Below are 25,215 nucleotides of genomic sequence, written 5' to 3'. Positions count from 1 at the left end.
TGAGTACAATTATGAAAAGATTGGTCTATTGAGAGGTCAGAGGTCGACGCGTTTCGAATCCCTTAAAGTACAGGGATTCTCATCAGGACCGTGTAGGCTCAATCTGCACTTTATTTTTCAGTAGTCGGTCTCCCAAAGGTGAAAAATTGGATTTAGATTGACAGGCAATGTAGAAGCGTATTCCGTTTTTTCTTTCCTAGTTGTATCAATGGATTCAGACGCCTATGGAGGAGACTAGAGTACCAGCACCGAACTGCTCGTACAAGGAAAACTGATACAACTAGGAAAGAAAAAACTGAATACGCTTCTACATTGCCTGTCAATCTAAATCCAATTTTTCACCTTTGGGAGACCGACTACTGAAAAATAAAGTGCAGATTGAGCCTACACGGTCCTGATGAGAATCCCTGTACTTTAAGGGATTCGAAACGCGTCGACCTCTGACCTCTCAATAGACCAATCTTTACATGATTGTACTCAAAAATGTAATTATTTGATGGTCTATTGTATGAAAACATTCATTAGCAAGTGTCCTATTAAGTAGAAGTATCCGCACCTGTCTTCAAAAAAAGTTTATCAAATACAGGGCGTTTACACTTGGTTTATAATCAATCTACTTTGCCACTGTTTCACCAAATTGTCTCGTCTTGTGTGTATATGTCCCCAAGTGCACTTAATGATGTCCATTCAATGTTACATGTTTTCACTATATGTTTTGAAAAATGATATATTTTGCATTTGAGCTGTGACAAAATCGTATGACCCACCTCAAGTCTTTTTGTATGTTATTGTATATACTCTTTCAAGTCCCTCCCTTTGTAAAATAATTCTTGTTAATAGGTTTAACAACAAAAATAAAAGATACATAAAAACAAAATTTAAAAATAAAAAGAAGTACCGAAAAGAAGCTAGACTGAAAGAGTGGTCTGTCGAATTGAGGATTGGCACTCAATTCTTTGTAAATATAGATCTAACGCGCAGTACTGGCATTCTGTTTGTTGATTACGTAGATCAAAGCAGACATTTTTTACCCGTGAAGGGATGTGTCCTAATTTGCTAAGCTAGTGAAGACGTGCAAATTGGCGACAAGTCAGGCAGAAGGTGTCAGCAAGTAAAGCCTATAAAGAGAGAAGCAAATGAAGATTCAATAAAGCCAGAAAAGGATTTGCCCAGGAGTCTAGCTTTTGCGGATGAGATCAAAGGGGAGTATTTCCTCTAAGGCTAGTGGCAAGGGCATCATCTGAATCTAACTAGCTCAGCCATGCATAGTTAAATGGGGTATCAATAGCAATCTACACTTCATATGCTTCTCATGAAGAGAACCAATCAAGATCATACATGTTGTGATTAAGAAAAAGCACCACCAGTAGTAAATAGCGTTTGGAGCAAGAACTACTAAAACTTACCACCACGGTCATGAAATTGAACCAAACTATGTGATTAAGAGGTTTTCAGTCTTCTTCCCAGCTACCACACAATTGTTTATCTTCTTTATGACCTTTGACTGGGTATCTACACCAGGAGGATACAGTTTGGTCAAAATGTCCTTACTATCGAGGTGAGAAACCATTATTTCACTCTCCAAGTGACATATAGAGAAAAATTCATTTTAATTAATGCTGCCTGCTGCGAATTGACTCCTGAAATGAGAAGTAGGAAAATACACTGAAGACAAAAAGCATTTGAAGTTGCATAAGACATTTTAAACTGAGGCCTACATTAAGTATGGTAAAGTTTAGAAATTATCACACTCTATATGACTGTGTATGTTGCAGATTAATATTTATTTATGTGCAAAGAATTTTAGAATAAAAAGCACCACCAGTGAGAAAAGGTGTCTGGAGCAAGCACTACCATAATTTACCACCAAAGCCATGAAATTTAAACTGTCAGAAACGTTTTGTGATACTGCCCATAATGTCTGTAATAAAATTAACATTTAGAAAACACTCTAGTGGCAATACATCTGCTTTCCCAGAGAGTTGTGCTATTATATTCTTTGAGCAGATGAAGTGCTTTTTTAAAAAAAAGTTTATGTGACAGACATTTATTCTAGGAACACGTCTGCTAGAGTTCTGTAGGTAGGAGATACCTTATGAAGACCCACGTAGAAGGTATATATTGAGACACAGCCAGCGCCTGTGCTTCACAAGCACTGCTCTATTACTTACCAGTAATCTTCATTACTCCGGGTCGTGTTGTCCTCGTCCCATTCATTAACAAAGTGGAGATCACCCTCTCCTGACAGAAAAATAGATCAGAGGAATGCTGAGACCCTGACCCGCCCCTCCCACTGGGAGCACATAAACAGCACTTACCCAGCATTTCGCCTGAACCACCAAGCCCCCTCAGGATGGCTGGCTGTCCAGGAGGGAGGGAGGGTCATATGAATTGGACAAGGAGTAATGAAGATTACCGGTAAGTAATAGAGCATTACCCCCAGGTCCCTTATGTCTTCGTTCCATTCATGAACAAAGTGGAGAAAACCAAAGCAGAAAACCCGGCCTTCCAAACCAACAATCACACCCAGGCAACCACACTAAAGGCAACAAACCCAAGGGAGGCAAGACAAAAGGGGAACCGCAGGAAACAACAGGCCAAGCACCCAGAGAGAAAAGCACCCCACCACAGCAGGAACATACCCACCAAAGCAAATGGGAGACGACCAAGCCGAAGAAGAGGACAACCCACAGAGGGCAGCCAGCACACACCAGGAGCCCCACCCCCAAAAAAAGGAATGGGGAGAAAACGCCAAACAAAAAAAAACATCCAAGGCTGCACACAACAAAAGGACAGCAAGGAGGACACACAAAGAAGAAGAACCCCGAGCGGCCCAACCGGCCAGCAAGCCAGAGCAGGCCAGCAGGGACACAACCAAGGACCGGAAACCAGGACAAAGGAAAAACAGAAGGCGACAGCCACAACAAGAATGCAGCCAACCAGAGAAACTGGAAACACAGAACCCCGGCCAACCAACGGGAAACCCCAACCAGCCAGATGGAGGAAAGCCGAACGGAGGCACCCCAAAGAGACCCCAAAGGCAAAGCCCCAGAAGGGAAACAGACGACAAAGCACCCAACACCCCGGATGACAGCAGACCAGAGATGACGAAGCCCCAATGGGACACATCCAAGGGAACCCACTGGACAAAAGCCGACAAGCCAAGCACCAGCAGGGAGGCATAGAGGACTCAGCAGCAGCACCGCCACAGAGCGAGCCCCAACCGCACCGGAGAAAGAAAAAGAACAGAGGCCAGAGCCAGTCAACAGGGTGCAGGCACAACCCAAAGGATCACCCAAGGGCAGGACCACCCAGACCAAATCAGGAAGAAGGAAGCCACTGGCCAGGCATCAGTCTGGCCAAACCAGAATGACCAGGCCCCCAGAGAGCCCACAGGACAAAGCACCCAAAACCCCACAGAGGAGGACCAGGCCCCAGGAAAGAACGGCCAGCACCAAACACCCTAGCCGCCAGACAACAACCACCAACCACCCAGCCCAGGAGGCAGAGCCACAGAGAGAGCCCAGGAGCAGGGCAAGAGCCAGTAAAGGCCAAAGCCCACACAAGAAAGCCAACGAAAAAGGAACACAGCCCCAGGAACGGCGCCCCACATGGCCCAGAGAGCAAGCAGGGAGCAGGCCTGCAGACCCAACAGAAATCAGCCTCCGAAAGAACGAAAGACCAACCCAGAGGACCAGACAGCGAGACCCCATCCAAAGAGAAAAGGACAGGGAAAGAGCTAGAGACCAGAAACCCAGGAGGTCAAATGCCCCCCAAGGAACAATGCAGCAAACCGAACCAGGGCTTGACATGAACCCCAGAGCGACAGGGGAGGCTAACCCCCAAGGCCACAAAGACAAAGGCATACACCAACGGTAGAAGAACAAGCCAACCAGACACGCCCCCAGAGAGGCCAGGCAGACAGCCGACCAAACCACAGAGAGGCCAGCAAAGACCAGGGACCAACAACCTTAAACCAGACAGGCCCGGAAGGGGCGAGAAAGGACCAATGGCTACAACCCCAAAACTCCCAACCCCAAGGGGAGGGAAAACAAACCCCCAGAACCAGCCAAGCCAGAGAGGCAACAGAAGCCAGAACGGAAGCCAACAGACCTCAAAGGAACACAAACTCCACAGCCCAGCACACAACAACGGTGGGCAGGAGCAAAACCCCCCAGGGCAACTTTTAAAGGAACCACGAAGCCAGGGCCGAAGCCAAGCAACACGCCACACAAGAAAAGCTGAGGCCCAACCCGCACCCATGAGAAGCCTATGCAATGCACAGGCCAAAACAAAGGGCATGGAGGCCAACAGAGACCCCCAGCACATAACTGCCGGACCATGCAGCAGGCCGGAAAAATAAATTTAAAACAGAAGCAACCACCAAAGAAAAACAGAGCCGGCGGCAAAGAAACAACAGAGTGGGAACTGGAAGAAGCAGCGAAACAGAGGCACAAGCAGCACCAGATCCCGGACAACCAGCAGCAAGGAGGGCAGACCCCCAAAGTGGCAAGACCAACACCACAAAACCACACACAGACAGGAGAGGAGGAGGGGGACGCCGACCAACAGACTCACACCTGGAGGAGAACCCGAGGGAGCACACATGGAAGACAGGAGCAGGCAGACAGGCAAAGACAGGCACAGACCAAACCAAGAAGCCAAAATGGCAGGAACATCCCAAACCTGCAAGAACAGGGACCTGACAGCAGAGGGACCAGTCAACCAACAGGCAGGGAGCACACAAGCCAGGACACCGGCATCAGGGAAGGGACCGGGGATGCCAGGCAAAACACACCCCAGAGCCAGCACAAAAGCCATAGCACAGCCAGCAAACCTAAGCAGGAACAGCCAGAGGCCAAGTCAAAACAACCTTAAGCCAGCAGACCAAGAGCAACCGGAGACAACCCAGGACATGACAATCTAGAAGCACAGAACACCAGGGCCCCACACAGGCATGAACAAGGCCAGACACATCCGAGGGGTAAACAGGGCGGAAAGACCACTGGCCACAATAAGGGCCAATGAAGGAGGAGTGCCAGGACAACGGGGGAAGACAATCAAACCCTGGAGCCCAACACCAGCCAAGAAAACCCAGCACGACCAGGCAAACAAAGCTCACAAAGAGAGCTGCGGGCAAGAGAAGGCCCAGGAGTGCACGCAAGGGAGGACGGAACCATCCCAGGAGGAGGAACAGGCGAGCAATTACAAGCAGAGCCAGCCCAGCACAGAAAGGAAGCACCGGCCAGCAGACGCGAGCAAGCAAAGCAGCAGTGGAGCCCGAAACCACTGATGTGCCAAGCCAGGACATCCAGAGAGCACACAGGCAAGGATGCAGGACCGAGAAAGGCGAACGACAGGGGCCAAAAGCCCACAAGAGCAGGAAAGCCCAAGCGGCTCCCCACCTAGGCACCAACCAGGCCCAACCCTGCTAAACGCCTGTGACTAGAAGAGACCAGGAGCCTCCGGGAGGAAATGCCAGAGGCAGAAAACAGGCACAAGGCCAAGCCACCGCACCAGGCAAACAGGCGGACTCCCAACAGGGAGAACCGCAGAGAAGAGAGGAGACCCGTCGCCAAAGACGAGGACACAGTACCTGCGAAAATCAGCCCAGCCAAACAGAAAGCCTCTCAAGGACTACCGGAAAGAGGAAGCAAAACAGGCAAACCCCCACACAGACACACCCGTGGGGGGACAGGAGACACGAACAATGCCACCCCCCAGCCCAAGGCATACCACCAGGCACCATGCCAGGTCAGAAGGAGCAACCGGCTGGGGTGCCAGGCACACCGGAGTCAGCTTAGACCAACCCACAGCCAACAGCCAGGCCGCGACGGGGCAGGTTCCTCAAGGACAACCAGAGGCAGATCCCCAGTCGCTCCGCACAGCAAAGAACAGCGAAGAGCAGGAGCTCAAAGCACACCAGCCACAAAACCGCCCCAAAATGGACTGGCAACACGGAGCACAAGCCAAAATAGGATGAACATGACACAAAAGGATCAAGGGCAGCACACCAGCCACGACACAGACTGACACAACCAATAGGCAGATGTATCCATCAGAAAGTGGACTGCAGCAGGAGTATTCCCTGGCCCCTCAGCACAGTAGCCAGAACCAGTGTACAGGCAATGCCATTCCCAACGAGAAGGCAGTGGCCCTCACCAACTGAAGCAATCCAGACCCAAACACACCTTCCCATGAACAGATGAGTGCCCCCAAAGTCATGTCCACATGGATACGCATGGCAGCTCCTAAGTAGTAAGCGGAGTGCATCCAAGCGCAGCAGAGAACGCAGCCAGGGAACACATGGACCACAACAATGAACCAACTGTATCCCTGAACAGGGAGACACAGAGAAACAAGGTGAACACAGAACACAACACAACAGCAGCATACTTATTAGACGGAAGAGGCAAGCTGCTGGACAGTGCCCCAGCAAGCCAGCCCCACATGTGAAAGGAAAGCACTGCCCGTCTTTCAAGTTGACAGAAAGTAAGGTCATCCCAAAAACCACAGCAATGGGAACACCAGGATGTGAACATATAACCTATGGAGCAAGAGTCAAAAACCATAACCACCAGGCCACAGTGACTCATTATGACTGTGAGTTATCAAATCAGTAGAAGTTGTAAGTAGTCGTCTCAACTCTCCACCATCCCAGTGTGCCTTGCAGAGTTTCGTAGTCATATCCAAACGTGGCCACAGTTGTGAAATTTACTCATATGCAGGAAAATGTGAGGCACGGCTTGATCTTCCCCCCAGCCGACGACTCACATCCGAAAGAGCTGTCGTCAAGCATCACCAAGGCCCCAGGGCAGCATATAATGGGAAAAAACAAACAAACACCGCTACGCGGTACTCACCCAGGAGGGGGGCTGCGACGCAGGGAGCCACGCACAAGGTCCCTCACCGCAGCCCAAGGCACAACACCAGGAACCACACCAGGTCCGGGAGGACATCCCGCATCGGGAATCAACCGCGGCACATTTTCCACCTGGCCAGATCCCAGGAAGAAAAATCCTACGACCCGGAAGAGATCCAGAAGGCAGCACACCAGCAGCAAAGGGCCGACTGGCACACAACAGCCATCCGCGAAGAACCCAGCCTCCCAGCAAGCCTGGCATGTCGGGAGGTAGGACAGCAGACATTGCGATGGGACAGCCAGGCAGATGGACGGGGGCACCAAGTTGAAAAGCCACTCAAGCCCAGCAGGAGGAGCACCAGCATCTACATCACACTTCTGTCGACAGACAGAAAAAAAGTACAGGTGGAATGCTGGGTAAGTGCGTTTTATGTACTCCCAGTGGGAGGAGCGGGCTTAGAGTCCCAGCATTCCTCTAAGTTTTTTTTCTGTCGGGAGACGGTGATCTCCACTTTGTTAATGAATGGGACGAGGACATCAGGGATCTGGGGTACTAGGTCTTTGCCTGCAAGGCAGATTACAATCAACAGCAAATTCTGACATTACTCGTTTGACACCACTAGTTCCCATCATATGAGACTGTGGGTTGGGAATTATGACGATTTTCTCTAATAGAGATTGTGCACCATTATAGAGTGTTTTAGGCAGCCCTTCAGCTGTGTATATTATCAGTGAGGATATCCAGTTGATGGCATTGCTACTGAAGCTGAGTCGATTTGCAAGGGGCCTAAACATGAGGATAACCATACGCCAGTAAATATAAACAAGCCACAGCATGGTTAGAGTAAAACGGTTTTATCTTTTTTAAAGCTCTCTATGTATAACGTCTTTTTGAACTTCAATGGGGATCATTACGCCTTCTTGCCCGAATTACCTGCAGCTTCCTATAACTCAACGTTGTCTTCTTGAATTTAAAAAAGGAAGAAACAGAGGCTTATCATAGGATCATAGACACCTGGTTGGAACATGAAGTTTCAAATCTAATGTCAATTGGCATGTTCCAGTTTTATGAGTAGCTTTGTGGATCCTGACCAAGCTCTGATATTTCACCTGATCTGCAATCATAAGCCCGTGTAGTTAGCAAGGGTGTGATGTGCTCCCACTGTTTAACACCGGACACTGTCCTTGTGGAAACACTTTATTTTTGCAAGCCTTTTCATGGCCTTCTGAAAGACTCCTACAAGAAAGGAGCAGCAGTAATTCCCTCTGTTTGCAATGATCGAACAAGCTAAGGCAGCCCTATCAATATCTGATAAAAACTACTGCAATGCATGAATATATAAAGAACAAGCTCAAGCAAGGGTTCGCCCTTTGAATCCATTGTGTAAAGCTACCCAACTCTGCTTAAGCCACTTACAAATATCTGCAAGTAGTACTCTTGTTTAAAAACCACCATCCAAGCACAGCTGAAAGACACACCCATTTCGATGTCATCAGCCCATATGCAGAGTCCTGAGCCTCGTGAAACCAAAAGGTCATGTAAAGACTTCACATAAACATAAAAAAGTACTGGGAACAATGAAGCAAGCCATGTGGAGGCCCACAGTGGGTGTGAAGAGCTGGTGCACACTCTTTCATCACCGGAAATATCTGCCTAAGTGAAAGTCCATAAGTTATTCGAGAGAAGCGGGGGTCGCCCTTGCTATTTGCTGGAGACAATGTAAAAGCGTAGTGGGGTCACTGGTGTAAAAGGTGGCAGGCAGATCCAGGAGCACCAAGAACACCATGGGATCCTTATCTGCCACTCTGGTCAAGGCTTTCCTCACATTCCATAAAGCATTTCTTCCTGCACAAAAACAATCCTGCCATTGAAGTATGACAGAAGGGTGCCTGCGTTGTTGATAGGCAGGAAAAGGTCACCAGCGCTAGGAGAGAGCATAAGTGTGTCATATCTTAGCAGATCTGGCGCTTTATTTTTCTTTCACTTTCAAACACCACACACTGCAGGAATTGGCCTTTCTGAGTTGCATTGCGTGAAATATTAGTAAGTTTACCCTCAAGTGTTTTCCCTTATGAGATTTGGATGAAGCCGAAATGTCTATTGAGAACTGTGAAAAAGAATGAAAATCGAATGCGCTGCCCTACCAAGAGAATCTGGAGTGAGGTATTCAGCTGTTTCTCCATATTTAATAGGTGAAATATATGTTTTGGCTCAACTGAATGCGTTTTCATACCGAAGCACAGTTCTCATCTGCATTTTGTTTGTTTTGGACAGAAGAAGCAATATAAAGCACAGTAGGCAGTGTACTTGCTATGCATACAGAAGCAACTTCTTCTTCCTGACCCACAGACTCCTCTCTCATGTTTGTTGACTGTGTTGTCATCTTGGATTCGGATACTACCAGGGAAGCCTCTCACATCCTTTGACAGCAGCACCCTTTGCATTATTTATGAAAATCAAGTAAATCTCTGTTCATTTGAAAGATTTTTCTTTTTCATGGTCTGATGGTTGAAAAAAGCAAAATAAAACAGCCAATGACTTTTGTTCTTTTTCTGGTGGAGTATTTACATTTATTGTTTCTGAAAAAGTTGGATAATAGCGAGGCAGTCAGAGCCACAACAGGCCCATGTTGGAATAGGAGACAAGAGAGCCTTGAGTATGGGCAGTGGACTTTGAGTTTTACTTAATTGGTGGTGAAGGTATGGGACTATTATTACTCATGTACTGGTTTGTATCCAAAATTCCTGCTGCTGTCATGGGGTACTAATCTGTAGACAACAGATATTTTGACCGCCTGAGACGTGCTGTCCCTGTGGCCTTGTAAGGCTAAAAAATGTTATTCTCAAATGTTATCAGTTTTTTTTCCAGTTCTACTGTTCCTCCCCTGGGGAGGTAAGATAACAACAAAAATGCAGTTCAGGAAAGCAGACTAGCATAAAAGAAATGTACTACTTTTCAAAACGTATTTTTATTGAGCGTTGCAAAGATAATCAGCTGTTTCATTATTCAAGAGAACATTTCATCCACCACAATCCTTAGCAAAAGAAGTACAACAAGTATAAAGCAGTTCTAAAAAGGCTACGAAGAAAGTGCAAAGTGCAAAATAAACTTTATTAGATTATAAAATAGAATATGCTCAAAATATGAACAATGAAATAAAGTGCGTAATGAAGTGCATTACAACAACAAAACAAGTTGCTGCAACTATCAAAGTCAAAGTCAAAAAGTTTTTATTTGTTACGGTACTCTATTGAGGACCACAAATTTGATAAAGAATAAAATACACTTAAGTTTCCATACAAATTAATACATTTTCAGTGAAATTTTCAAGAACTTAAAAATTCTGTAACAAACATATTCGTTAGGTGGGTTTTTACATAATGTTAAAAAGTCTTTAGTGTTAACAATCCTACAGGACCGATAGATGGGTTCAATACATGTTAGTCTTGCATTTACAATTTTCTCATTTGGGCATATGAAAAGAAGGTGTTCCAAATTCTGTATGCCCCCCTGACAGAGGGTGCATAGCGCAGAACTATCTAGACTCCAGGAAGAACTAAAGGTTAATACTGGAAGTATGCCCAGACGCAACATCATGATCACTCGCCTTGCGCCGTGTACCAAAGTATATTCTAGGTACGGCTGTTTTTGTTTGTATTCCTGGGAGTCTGCATAGGTCTTATACACAGATAGTTTTTTGCAGTGTATATGGTCAAGCTCGTAGCTCAGGTTTGGGGAAAAGTTTTTTAGAAAAAGTTTTAGATGTGCAGGTGTCCATGTTGACAAAATTTCCAAACTGATTTTTGCAAGCTGGAAAGCCTCTTTCGAATTTATAGAAAAGGTGAGATGGACAGAATCTTTATTAAATGTCTCAACTTTTAACAAATTTCGTAAAGTTCCTTCTTTTGAATGGAGGAGGTTGTAAGCCCACCTGATGATGCTTGTTATCGCTGTGGCATATGCACTCGTGATGGAACATTCTAGTCTCAACGCCTGTACTGGTGTAGATGTAGAAACTTTCATTAATTTTTTTAATATTTTGCCTTCTTGTAGGTCCATATATGCCCATTGTTTTAAAGGGATATATTCCGAGGCGTATGACAAAACCGGTGGAATCTTGGCTTTATAGACTTGTATTAGTGCAGAGAAGTGTCTGTTCCCAGCGGCTGAATATAGGCGTGACAGGGCCCCAGCATGTAGATCACCTTTCTTTTTAAGATGATCAATTTGTTTGGTATTATCCATTTTATGTGAAAAAATTCTGCCAAGGTATGTATATTCCTTTACCTGCTCTAGTTTCTCACCTCCCAGCTTCCATTCATACCTTACACGTTTCTTCTTTTTTGAAAATACGACCACTTTGGTTTTATTTATGTTTGGGATAAGAAAATTCTTCCTCGAGTAGTTATATAGGATATCTAAAAGTTTTTGAAGTCCGAACGGTGTTAGGTCAAACATGACTATATCATCCGCGTACAGCAGCGTATGAATGCACTCGTTGGCAATCTTTGAAGGAGTGCATGACCCTAATTGTAGTTGGGATGGTAAGTCACTTAAATACAGGGAGAATAAAATTGGAGCCAGAAGACACCCTTGTTGCTGCAACTATCAACCAAACATATAAAAAACATAGGAAAATACTTGCTTACTCTCAAAAATCACTTCATACAGTTGCCCTAATACTAAAAATGCTTTCCAATTTGTGAATCTAGTTAAACTGTTGTTTCTCAAAGCATATAAATATTCAAAACAATCATATCCGATTTATTTTAATACACCACAACAAGTAAGTATACCTTTCGACTTCCAATGCTGTAAAACGGATTGGTGTCAGTACAACGCGAAATATTACATCGCATTCCGTTACAACAGAATTTTTACAACGCAGGACCCATTACATCGGATGCCATTACAACGCATGGCATTACATAGCAGATGGTATTACAACGCATGGCATTACATCGTAAGTATAGGTAAGTATACCTTTTTTAAAAAATGTTATTAAGTTAATTTAATTAATTTAATTTAATTAAATAAAATAAAATACATTTTAAAATAGCCATTAATTTAATTTAATAAAATAATATCTATTTAATAAATGTAATTTTAATAAAAAATGGGAATAATTAAATTTAATTAAAGTAATAAAATTAACTTAAAGAACATATTTTTATAATTGATAATAAATTAAATTAATTGAAATAATTTATTTAATATAATTAATTTAATTTAAAAATGTAATAAATGAAATAAAATTAATTAAATTTATTAAATATATTTTAATTAATTTAAAAATGGTAAATATAATTTAATTAACCCAAAACACAAACCCCTGTACCCCAAAACGCAAACCTTGCCCTAAAACCTAAAAACACCCCTGTACCCCAAAACTCAAACCCTGCCCTAAAACCTAAAAACACCCCTGTACCCCAAAACCCAAACCTTGCCCTAAAACCTAAAAACACCCCTGTACCCCAAAACCCAAACCCTGCCCTAAAACCTAAAAACACCCCTGTACCCCAAAACTCAAACCCTGCCCTAAAACCTAAAAACACCCCTGTACCCCAAAACCCAAACCTTGCCCTAAAACCTAAAAACACCCCTGTACCCCAAAACTCAAACCCTGCCCTAAAACCTAAAAACACCCCTGTACCCCAAAACCCAAACCTTGCCCTAAAACCTAAAAACACCCCTGTACCCCAAAACCCAAACCCTGCCCTAAAACCTAAAAACACCTCTGTACCCCAAAACCCAAACCCTGCCCTAAAACCTAAAAACACCCCTGTACCCCAAAACCCAAACCCTGCCCTAAAACCTAAAAACACCCCTGTGCCCCAAAACCCAAACCATGCCCAAAAACCTAAAAACACCCCTGTACCCCAAAACCCAAACCCTGCCCTAAAACCTAAAAACACCCCTGTACCCCAAAACCCAAACCCTGCCCTAAAACCTAAAAACACCCCTGTACCCCAAAACCCAAACCCTGCCCTAAAACCTAAAAACACCCCTGTACCCCAAAACCCAAACCCTGCCCTAAAACCTAAAAACACCCCTGTACCCCAAAACCCAAACCTTGCCCTAAAACTTAAAAACACCCCTGTACCCCAAAACCCAAACCCTGCCCTAAAACCTAAAAACACCCCTGTACCCCAAAACCCAAACCCAGCCCTAAAACCTAAAAACACCCCTGTACCCCAAAACCCAAACCCTGCCCTAAAACCTAAAAATACCCAAACACCCCAAAACATATACATCAGTACCCCAAAACATATACTCCTATACTCATACTTATTTAAAAAATTACTTAAATTAATATATTTAATTTATAATATTTAAAAACGAAATAAATATTTTTATTTATAATTAATAATAATTAAATCAATTATATAATATTAAATAAAATAAAAAAAATTATATACTTACCAATACTTACGATGTAATGGTATGCGTTGTAATACCATCTGCTATGTAATGCAATGCGTTGTAATGGCATCCGATGTAATGGATCCTGCGTTGTAATAGCTGCGTTGTAACAGCATTATGTTGTAATAGTTGCGTTGTAAGTGATACACACCTGTAAAACAAGAGAAAGCAACAGCCATTCCAATAGAAATAAAACATTGGACACAAATCAGAAGAAAACTCGTATTTCCTGAATACCCAAACAATACCAATTATACTTCAAGTTGAATATTTATCTCAAACATGTTATTCAACCGCTGAGAAATATATTTGACCAAATATCACCGAATGCTGGGCAGCCGCGGTCGGTAATGGGTGTACCTGCAGGGCGGTGACGTGGGGAGGGGGAGGATGGGGGGGTAAGTAATCTATGGATTACGGAGATTTACAGGTAAGTAAACAATTAAATAAATAAAACAAATTTTGTTGCGTGCACAGCATCCCCAAATGCGATGCAGTGCACGCAACAAAATTTGTTTTATTTATTTAAATGTTTACTTACCTGTAAAACTCCGTAATCCATAGATTACTATCCCCCACCCTGCCCCTCCTCACGTCACTGCCCTGCATGTACACCCATTACCGACGGCGGCTGATGCTGGGCAAGTAAAAAACGTATTCGAGCAATACCCCTAACTAGTAATTTGGCACCTGCAACATTGTTCTGGCACTTTAGGATATATCTTGTGTGGGGGTCTAGGTGTATAATAGGCCATTCATCTCAAAAGGAATGACTTTCTTTGGAAATTAGCTGCAAGCAGAGCTTGCTGTCCCATAGATGAAATGCCATTCACCTGCCATTATGCTGTAATTGGTGACTTTTTAAATTCTATTTAAAAGCATTTGAAATCATCAAAGAATTCAGCTTTTGGCGAAAAACCCGATACCAGTCCCCAACCCCCAACAATTCATTATTAACCAGTATTGTCATAATCCTATAAGATTTGATTTAAAAAAGAAACGTATTTGTGCAAAATGGAACCAATGTGAGAGGTTTCCATCCCCAGTCTGCAGAACGACCTATGCCCAGGTTTTACATGATTGGTTTGAGATAAAACCTCCTGATACCCTTGTAGCTTTATTACATATGAGGGAAATTAGATTAACAATAAAAATTCGACTTGCAGACCGTGTTAAAGTTGCACTTTAGAATGTGTTTCAACTGCTGCAGAAATGTTTTCACTTACAAAAGGGCACACAGATGAAATCTGCCCTTCATAAAATACATAGAATCTTTGTAAAGTATTAATCAATTAAATGTAGAGCTGAGTGTTCATAGAATGCTTACTAATTTACGTATGATTTAAAAAATCATTGTACAAAGCAGTCATTCTTAAATGTGCACCCTTAGTTAAAGCCGAAAGCCTTTCCTTTCGACTCTTGGTAATAGACATTCATTTCATTCATCTGCCTAGTAGCAACTTGCTTTAGGAATGTGCTGATGTAACCTTTTGTTCATTTAGCTCCTCTCCCCATGTTGTATCATTTATTCAACTACAATTAGACTTGTGGGAGTGTTCTAATACATATCATTTGAATATTTTGTGCACAATATATCCAAATAGTATTGATAGTTTACCTCCACTTTTCTGAAAAAGCTTCTGTATTCCTACTGAGCTCATGATGCATCCTTTAGCTTAGGTATGAATGTTCTCATGAGAACTTTCCCCCATGTAACAAAGTCCTGCAACGTGAATTGTTACTCTGAGAACCGGTAGGAGAAGCATTGGAAAATTACCAACACCATCTAATGATCCATTCCCATTGGACCAGGAGAGTGATCGCTCAATAATGCTTGATACAAGTTATGTAACTTTATATTAATGAGTGTTCCTAGCTAGTTTTAGGAGTATTGTATTTGTAGTATTGTTGGGGACTGCTATTCAGTTCTGTAGATTGATGCCTTCAGACTGTTGATCTTCTTCCCTGCCCGGAACTCTTCTTCATAGAGAATTGATTATTTACTTGTCACCGACAGCTACAGCTAAAGGTGACTTACTTCCTCCTATCGATTGTCATTCTCTTTGATCAATGCTACTTCAGCGATCATTCTATTACAGACACTTGCTAGAGCAGTGTAGGCAACTCAGCTGAGTTTCCAGAACAACCCTTTATAGGAAGTGTGTCTCACTGTTGCTCTTTCCCGTAAAGTACTCGTTGATGGTTCTACTTAGGTTAGTGTAGGTCCTTTAGCTGGTTTATTGATTTGTGCCATGTGGAACACTGTGTGTTGATTTTAAGCGGCCTCTAACTAATCTTTTATTAAGATTTCTGTAACCTGACTAAACAGAAAAAGGATGACAAAGACCATACTAATAAATAATATTAATGATTTTGAAACCTTTTTCAAATTCTCGTCATTGGCTGAATTTAAAATCAAGAATGTCAATGATATATGTATGGCAATATTTTGTTATAGCTCCAATTCTACAAATGGTGGAAAAGGTCTATTGATCTCTCAAGAGCCATGGGATTTCCATGGACAATATTTGCAAGTGGGTGTGTAAATCTTGAACCATACGTGGCTAATCCTTATGCTCTCTCACATATTATGTGACATATCCAGCCCATGACAGCTTGGAATATTACATTCTTTATGAAACAGCTTGAAACACAAAGAATGATTTGTGTCTTGTTTTTTTTGGAAGCTTTGCTGATTTTAGAAAAGCCAGCAGACCTATTTCTGATTCGTTTACCATTTTAATAGGAAAAATATTATCAAACAAAACCCTCTTGTGTGTGATCATACCAAATTATTTATAAGAGACACTTTATATATTATACCTGGAGCAAGGTTAAACTTCCCATCCTTTTACTTAATTGAAGAATTGAAAATGTAACTCTTGGATGCTTACTGTTCCAAATTAATTTGAGAAAGTGGGAATCTATTTCTGGAAAATATGCACAACTAATCTTGATTTTGACATTAGCAAATAAAAATAAGAATAGTGGCAGGATTGACATATCAATAAAGGGAACCAAGTCTATAAATGATAACGGTAATGATGACCATTGAAGAAGTAGACCTATTGATTGCCACAGAGCATATCACCTTGAAGTTGATAATAAATGTAGCTATTGCATCCTTATCTAAATGTAGATGCATCATTAAAAATAGCCTAGGAAAATCATGCTTTGCAAGAATCAAAAATAGGGGCACCCAATTAAATAATTTCAATGCGTTTTCAGCATCAGCCATTACAATCTCCGCTTTCACTTTATTAATTGATCAAAACTCTATTGCCTGGACCAAATAACTTGCGCTTGCAAAAATATATGTTCTCAGTGGTAAAAAAAAACATTCTCGTCTTTATTAATACTATACAATACATTTTGAGGTGGCTTATCCTTTTTCATAAAGCTTCCAACTGTGGCTTCTATGAAGGAAGACTGTATTGGGATTCCCAATTAAAATGTATTGAAGAGTTCTGTTAAAAAAGGTAATAATTCTGAAAGGAGCAGCTCATATACTTCTGTTGGAATGCTGTCCCTTCTACATGCTTTTACACTGGTCAATGACATGAGCAACATCTCTACCCCTTTATTATTATTTCGTTATTGGACTTTTTTATGGCCTTTGGCAAGTTCAGATAGACCAATAGAACTAAGAAATTGCTCCCCATTTATAACAATGTTGCTGTACAATATTTTATAATGTTGAAGAAAACCTTGATTGATATCTTTGTGCTAGGTGACCTCTTCACTTCTCTTGGGGTTGCCTATCGTGTGTATATAGCTCTTGCTGACTCTTCTTTTGGAAGACTATGCAAGGAGTTTACCTATCTGCTGACAATCCTCATATATTTTTTGTTGAAAGGTGTTTTGGTGGTGCATATTTCTACTGCCATAAAAAGGTACCTATGGTTCTGAATTACTCAAGACAGAAATGTTTCATATTCTGTTGTGCTTCGCTCACTAAGCTGTTTCACTGCAGAGTCAACCATCTTATGTAATTCCTGAATTTTCCTCAAGTGGAATTTATGTGCCTTTAACTCATAAGCACTTAGCCACCACACTAAAATTGTCACTTGCCTTAAATGTTTCCCATACTGAACAAACTTGTGCTGCATTGATATTGGTTTGAAAATAAATCACTAATTAATAATCTCAATTCTTGTGTAGAAGTCTGATCTGCCAGAAATGGCGTATCAAATTGCCATCTACGAGCAGATCTAGTATAAACATTTTTTTCAAGTTCTAGCTAAAATATTGAGTGGTCTCAAGAGGAATTAGGCCAAATACAAGCTGCCCCTCTTCTCCAAATTTGAGATATAGAAAACAATATTTTATTGGCACAGTATTAAATTGCTGCGGAAATCATGAATATTGTAAAATACCTGAATGATCTAATCGCTATGGGTCAATCAAGGCATAGTCTTTGCACCTGTAATGTTGCAATTTTATGTTTTAATTGCCTCTTCTCCTTTTTTGAACTGTCTAGCTTTAAATTTTGCATAAAAAGTTATCGGCCCACGGCAATCATAGTAGCCTCATTGACTTGATGTAAAGCCTCTGTCTCATACTCAATCTGCCCACAATAATTGAGAAAATGTAAATGGAACCCTCTTACTGAGGTTTTAACCCAGATCTGCCTGCCCCTTTCATCTCCCATGATTTCATCTATTTGCCAATTAATAATGGAAGCAAGATAAATCACCACAACCCTCACTTCTTCCTCCAAAGAGACAAAATAAACATGAGAAAAATACCTACAAATCTTAAATTTTGTATTTCTTCATTTTAAATGAGTTTCCTGTAAAAAAACACATTAAATTTAAAAGAAGCCAACCAGTTCACAATCGAGCCATATTTCCCCATATTCAATACACCATTCACATTGCACTATGTTAATTATTTGCTCCATCCATTAAAGTAATTACAAAAGTTTCTGAAGATACTAATTCAAAAGCAGAGTAGAGAGATAGAGAGTGTACATTTTTTGCACCTGCTGCAAACAATTCTTATTTTGATATTGCTCTACCATATTGTGGAAAAGAAATATAAAAAAAGGAGAAGTAAAGGAAAGGAATTGCAATCACCAAACTACACTCATCTATATCATATGCCCTGCCCTTTTGTTCATGCCAGCTGTGTCATGGGTGGGGTGGGCTACTTGCCTCCCTAATCCTACTGAGGGCTCAAGGAGGTCAGGCACATTCACGGCCTGGGTTACCTCCGTCACACAGTGCACACGGATTACAAGAAAGGGGGGTCATTTTCCTCGGGATTACTAGGGAGAGGGTTAGTCAGACCTCCATGATTTCTGGCAATTCTGAGACATGGGAAGGCAGGACCCGGGGCTCAGGTCCACACCTGCCTCTCAGCCATTCCTGATGGGTCTTTCCTCTGAGCCTGCTCGCACCAGGAGCAGGCAGGGACACAAAGCCAGCATCCCAGGCACAGGGCGCCCTGCCAGGGGAGGCCCCGGCCATACTTCAATTGATTGGGCACACTTGGTCCGTCTAGAGATGGACTGCTTCGCCAGCCCCGGCTGTTGTTTCGAGCAGAGCTTCCACCCAGCATGGACTGCCTGACTTGAGGGCCTGCTGCCTGGTGGGAGGCCCTTCACCCCACCCAGCTGAACAACGGCGGAGTGGCCCCGGCAGCGTGTGCCCCCCAGTGGTCCGACCCGAGCGGAAGGGGTTGGTTGGTGCCAGGCCCTCGGATTCTGCCGCGCTGCAGGTCCATAGGACTCGCTCGCCAGGCCATCACCCCTCTCTGTCCAGCGCATTTCCGCAGCAGCTTGGAACTACCGTTCTGAGGGGTGCCGCCGCCAGGCATAGACACCCTTTGCTTCTCACTCAGGCTGCGCTTTGGCCCACCTCTCCCTTCCGGGGTAGACGGCTGGGCCCACCGGTGCGCGAACGACTGAACCTCTCAACCCCTTGTCCCCGTGACAAGCGAAAATACATTCAGATGTCTGCCCTATTAACTTTTGATTGTACTTTCTGTGCCAACCATGGTGACAATGGGTAACGGGGAATCGGGTTCGATTCTGGAGAGGGATCCTGAGAAACAGCTACCACATCCAAGGAAGGCAGCAGGCGCGCAAATTACCCACTCCCGACTCGGGGAGGTAGTGACAAAAAATAACAATCCAAGGCCCTGTAATTGGAATGAGTATACTTTAAATCATTTAACGAGGATTCATTGTAGGGCAATTTTGGTGCCAGCAGCCGCAATAATTCCAACTCCAGTAGCGTATATTTAAGTTGCTGCAGTTATAAAGCTCATAGTTGGATCTTGGGATCGAGCTGGCGGACTGCTGTGAGGCGAGCTACCGCCTGTCCCAGCCCCTCCCTCTCAGCACCCCTTGATGCTCTTGAGTGTCTTGGGGGTCCGAAGCGTTTACTTTGAAGAAACTGGAGTGTTCACAGCAGAGCGGTCACCTGCATACTTCAGCTAGGAATAATGGAATAGGACTTTGGTTCTATTTTGTGGGTTTTCGGAACTGAGGCCATGATTAGAGGGACGGCCGTGGGCATTCGTATTGTGCCGCTAGAGGTGAAATTCTTGGACCCGCGCAAGACGAACCAAAGTGAAAGAATTAGCCAAGAATGTTTTCATTAATCAAGAATAAAAGTTGGAGGTTCAAAGATGATCAGATACCATCGTAGTGCTGACTATAAACAATGCCAACTAGCGATCCGGCGGCTTTATTCCCATGACCCGCTTGGCAGTTTCCGGCAAACCAAAGTCTTAGGGTTCCAGGGGGAGTATTTTTGCAAAGTTGAAACTTAAAGGAATCGACGGAAGGGTACCACCAGGAGTGGAGCCTTTGGCTTAATTTGACGCAACACTGGAAACCTCACCCAGACACGGAATGACAGATTGATTATGTGGGTGGTGGTGCATGACCGTTCTTAGTTGGTGGAGCGATTTGTCTGGTTAATTCTGATAACATATGAGACTCCTCCATACTAAATAGTTGCGTGACCCCCAGCAGTCGGCGTCCAACTTCTTAAAGGGACAAGTGGCGTTCAGCCACACAAGATCGAGCAATAACAGGATTGTGATGCCCTTAGATATCCGGGGCTGCACGCGCACTACACTGAATGGAGCAGCATGTGTCTACCCTTCGCCGACAGGTGAGGGTAACCCGCTGAACCCCATTCGTGATAGGAATTGGAGATTGCAATTATTTCCCATGAACAAGGAATTCCCAGTAAGTTCAGGTCATAAGCTTGCATTGATTAAGTCCCTGACCTTTGTTCACACCACCCTTTGCTACTAAAGATTGAATAGTTTAGTGAGGTCCTCGGATCGGCCCCGCTGTGGTCGGCAATGGCCCTGGCGGAGCACCGAGAAGATGATCAAACTTGATTAGCTAGAGGACGTAAAAGTCATAACAAGGTTTCCGTAGGTGAACCTGCAGAAGGGTCATTAATGGCGGCGCGCCCTGAGCAACCAACGGCCCCAGACAATAACCCTCGGCTGCCTCCTGCAAGCACACCGTAGGCACAGGGCCCAGCCCTGCCCTGCCACGCCCAGCCAGCGGAGAGGTCTGTGGCTGCATGGGGCGCTTGGGTGAGGACCAGGTCTTCGGCAGGCCTCTTCTACCTAGGAGGACCTGACTGACGCCTGCAGGACTGGGGATGGGGGGTGGCCCTGTCCCCTGTCCCTCTCCGGGAGAGGCACAGTGGTAGGCCCTCCCGTGAAGGAACCCACGCTCACCCGGCACGACCCCCGTAGTGAGGGGGAACCGAATAGCAGTGGCTCCTCGGGCTGGTACCACACCCCCCGTAGATAGGTCCTGCCTCCGCCTCAGCTCTCGCTCCCTGAGTCCCCGCCCAACCGGACTTCGTCTGACTATGGAGCCGTCCTTCTCGCCCAGCAGGGTGGCCTGGAAGAGAAGAAGCCAAGGACCTGCGAGGGGACCCCGGCTCCTCTTGGTAAGAGGTGTGCGGGATGTGGAGCCACCTGGCTCTTCCCTTCTGGTGCCTCTGACCTGGGCATTAGTGGAGTGGGCTACTCGCCAGCTGACAAGCACGGCTCGGGCCGCCCGGCAATGGAGGGCTGATGTTCAGGTGGGGTGACCCTCTCTCACGACCCTCCCTGACGTGATGTGATTTCTGCCGAGTGCTTGGAATTTCGAAGTGTAGAAATTCAATGAAGCGAAGGTAAACGGCGGGAGTAACTATGACTCTCCTAATCTATTCTCACTTGTAGTGGCCTTTACCTCCCAGTGGTCCCGCCGGCAACTGCATCTATAGTGCTAGACTGTGCGTAGAGAAGTCTATAGAGACAGGCCAAAAAAGTTCTATCATGACAGCGAGCGTGCTAGTGAGAAATGGAGAAGCAAGCTAACACAATTCCAGATGGGGTAGTTCCTGGAGATTAAAAAGCCCCATTAAGATGGCGTAAGGAGGTGCTATCTTTTCCAAAAATCATTAACATCCTCCCCGAATTTGACAAACCAGCACCCGCTTCAAACAATGCAAAAAGCAATGATTCAGATCACGATGTAGGCCATAGTTCACCCTCCGTAGCAGAAGAAGACACAACAGTAGGCCTCAGAGAATCCATCGAGTTTGCGGCCTCTTCAGCTAAGAATGACATTGGTTCAACCAACTTCGAAAATCTTCCCGATGTGTACGAGGTCAGAAAAGATTTAATAACAAAGAAAAGTGACTACACAAAAAAAATCACTTATTGGAAATACTCAAATGAAAAGTATGAATGTGACTTGTGTGGAGACATATTGGGAACTTTTAAAGAACTGAGAAAACCTGTCTCCAACAAGCCAAATGCTTCTATCGCAACACGTATCGCTTAAAATGTGACAATGAAGCTGAATATCACAATATTGCATGCCATTATGCCAAATGTAAAGGAAGACCTCATAAAAGAGAGCTGCCATTCCTGTGCAGCTTCTGTGACCCCAGATTTGGAGCAATGATTGAAGTTTCACAACATGCTCAGAATGCGCATCCAAGAGCTGAAAATGAAGCTAGACTTGCAGCTCTATTAATTAATGTGCTAATGGTTCCACATTTCCACAATAAAAACAGAAAACAAATTGCAGAAAAAAGAAGAGATAGAAGAGATAAGAGTAACAAACCAGCAAAAGATGTACTGCAAGCATCAAATGTTTCTGAAAATGACTCTTGCGATGGACCAGAGGTTACAGTGGAAGTAACAACAGAAAAGCGCAGAGACTTTATCAATCGCAAACATGCACAAAAGAACTTTGATGAGCTGGATGATAGAATCACAGAAGTCGGGAAGTACACCCAAAACAGAGAGCAACACGATGCTGCTATGGATCTGATGGATGAGATAGTGACTTATATCTCAGAAAACACAATTGATATAAGTCCTGTACCAGCAAATCGTAGTGAACCAGCAAGTGAACTCAATAATGAGCCTATGAACTAACAAAAAAAGACAAGAAACACGGAAGGCTTAATTGGACACACAAGAAAAATTATGCAAAAGCAAAGGGCAGCTATAAAGAAGACCAGGCAATGTTTAAAAAAGATAAAAAGAAAATTGCCAGGATTATCACTGATGGGGCAGAAGATGCCACTTGCCAAATCAGTGATGATGAAATTTTCCAATACTACAAAAGCATAATTGAAAAAGAAAACAAGAAAACCCCTACATTCATGCTGATTAATCGGATGCTGGATGAATGAGAAATTAGAAATTTATGTAAAGAAATCACAGTGCTCGAAATAACTAATGCCTTAGATGACTCTGATTTAAAGAAAGCATTGGGGCCTGATAAGATTGGTCTGAATGACTTGAATAAAGTGCATAGCAGGCAAACAAGACTGCTGCCCAGAATTTTATCGTCTTGGTTATCGATGAAAAGAGTACCAGAAAGTATCAAAAAGAACCGGTCAATATTGATACCCAAGAATGTACTGATCAGTGAACTTAAAAAAATCAGTAATTTGCTTCCAATTGCCATCAACACTGCATTCATGAAGTTATTCACAAAAATACTAACTAAAAGACTCTCATTTTTTGTTGAATTGAATACGAGACAAAAAGGCTTTATGAAGGTGAGAGGTTATCTTGAGAATCTGACTCTTCTGCAAAACAACATAAAAGGGGCACAAAAAACAGTCACTCATTACCAGTAGTGTTCATAGATATCTCAAAAGCCTTTGCCATGGTCACATTATACAGAGTCTCTCAAGGCACAGAGTTCTATCATACATCGAAGACATAATAAAAGACTTATACACTGACTCAAAAACATTTTTCAAGGGAAAGAACAACAAAACAACTCCTGAAATAACAATGAAATCTGGGGTTAAACAATGTGACTCTTTATCCCCACTGCTATTTACCATTGCCATGGATCCTCTGATCTGTGATCTTCAGAAATACAGTAAGGGCTTTCGGATCAGATGGTCTTATTGAGCAAATCACCTCTCTCGCCTTTGCTGATGACATTGCAGTAATTAGCAGCACCTGGTAAGGAATGAGTACAAATCTGAAAATCATTTAAACGTTCAGTAAAACAACAGGATTAAAACTTAATGTGAAAAAGACGTATGGATTTTATATCCGTTACCATAAAGATAAAATCCTGATTAATAACTGTAAACCATGGCAGTTTGAAAAAGAAAATATTGAAAACATTCATACAAAAGAAATTGAGAGATACCTCAGATTGAACTTTGATCCACACACTGGCCATAGAAGCAACAACAAAATCAATGAGGTTCTTGTTAATTGGGCTCAAAAACTTGATAATCTACCACTTAAGCCCACGCAGAAAGTATACATTTTGTGTTAGTACTTGGTCCCTAAACTGTTCTTTAAATTGGAAATGACAGGAGGATTTGAAGCTAAAACTTTAAATGTTCTGGATCAAACACTAAAAAAGTATGTCAAACATTTTCTACACCTTCCTGCATACACATGTGATGGTCTCCTATATTAGAAAAAATCATTTGGGGGCCTCAGTGTAGCAAAAATATGTACAGCAATTGGTCTAAATAAAGTCAATAGTTTATTGTATCCCAGGGCAGCTCCAGACCTGTACATAGCTATTCATTCTTGTATGCAGGAGAAGTAATAAATGATAACATTGATAACATTATCAAAACGCACAATCTCAACATTTTAGACCATTGGTTTCTGAGTTATGATTCGAATTTGTTAGCAACATATGATTGGAGGAAAGAAGAATTTGAGAAATGGACAAATCTCCCTGTCCAAGGAGATGGTATAAAATACATAGCAAATAATCAAACCTCAAACTTCTGGATCAGCAAGCATAACAAAATGAAAGAATATCAGTACATAGATGTGCTGATGTTAAGAGCAAATGTTTGATATACTAGAGAAACCATCAATAGGGGAAGAAATCATACATTTGCTACATGTAGGTACTGTAAAGATGTTTGCGAAACAATTTCTCATATTTCAGCTGCATGTCCTAAAACAAAGGACATTAGGATACAAAGAAATAATAAAATTCGGGATTTGCTCATTGATAGAGCAAAAAGGTGTGGTTGAATGGCATATAGGGAACCTCATGTTAATAATAATCAAGGTGAACTACAAAAACCAGATTTAGTGTTTACCAAAAATGGTACAGTTGTAGTGATTGATGTTTCAATTGGTTATGAAAACTCACAGAATTCCCTTTAATTTGCGTTTGAGAGTAAAGTTAAATACTATCAGGATCTGTCACAGCAAATCAAAGATCTCACCAAATGTAACACTGTATAATATCATGGCTTTATTGGCTGGGAAGGAATATGATGCATGGCTGGGTGAAGGATGAAGCAAGGATGGGTGGAAGGAGAACAGCCTGGGTGGGTGAAACAGAAACTGTATGTGTGTGCAATATATCCTTTAGTTGAAATTCAAATGCAAGTCAAGCACGGATGTATGGCTTGCGGTTTCCCAAATAAAATGAAAAGGT

General features: G+C 43.1%; 1 pseudogene; it reads left to right on the top strand.

Moving 5' to 3' along the window:
* Positions 1-20,035: 20,035 nt before the first annotated feature.
* On the top strand, positions 20,036-20,703 carry LOC147709153 (18S ribosomal RNA; annotated as a pseudogene; the record flags this gene model as incomplete).
* Positions 20,704-25,215: the final 4,512 nt, after the last annotated feature.

This window comes from Lissotriton vulgaris, chromosome 6, assembly GCF_964263255.1.
Source record: "Lissotriton vulgaris chromosome 6, aLisVul1.2, whole genome shotgun sequence".
NCBI classification, from domain to species: Eukaryota; Metazoa; Chordata; class Amphibia; order Caudata; family Salamandridae; genus Lissotriton; species Lissotriton vulgaris.
Note: the sequence above shows the minus strand (reverse complement) of the source record. Positions and strands in the feature narration are given on the sequence as shown.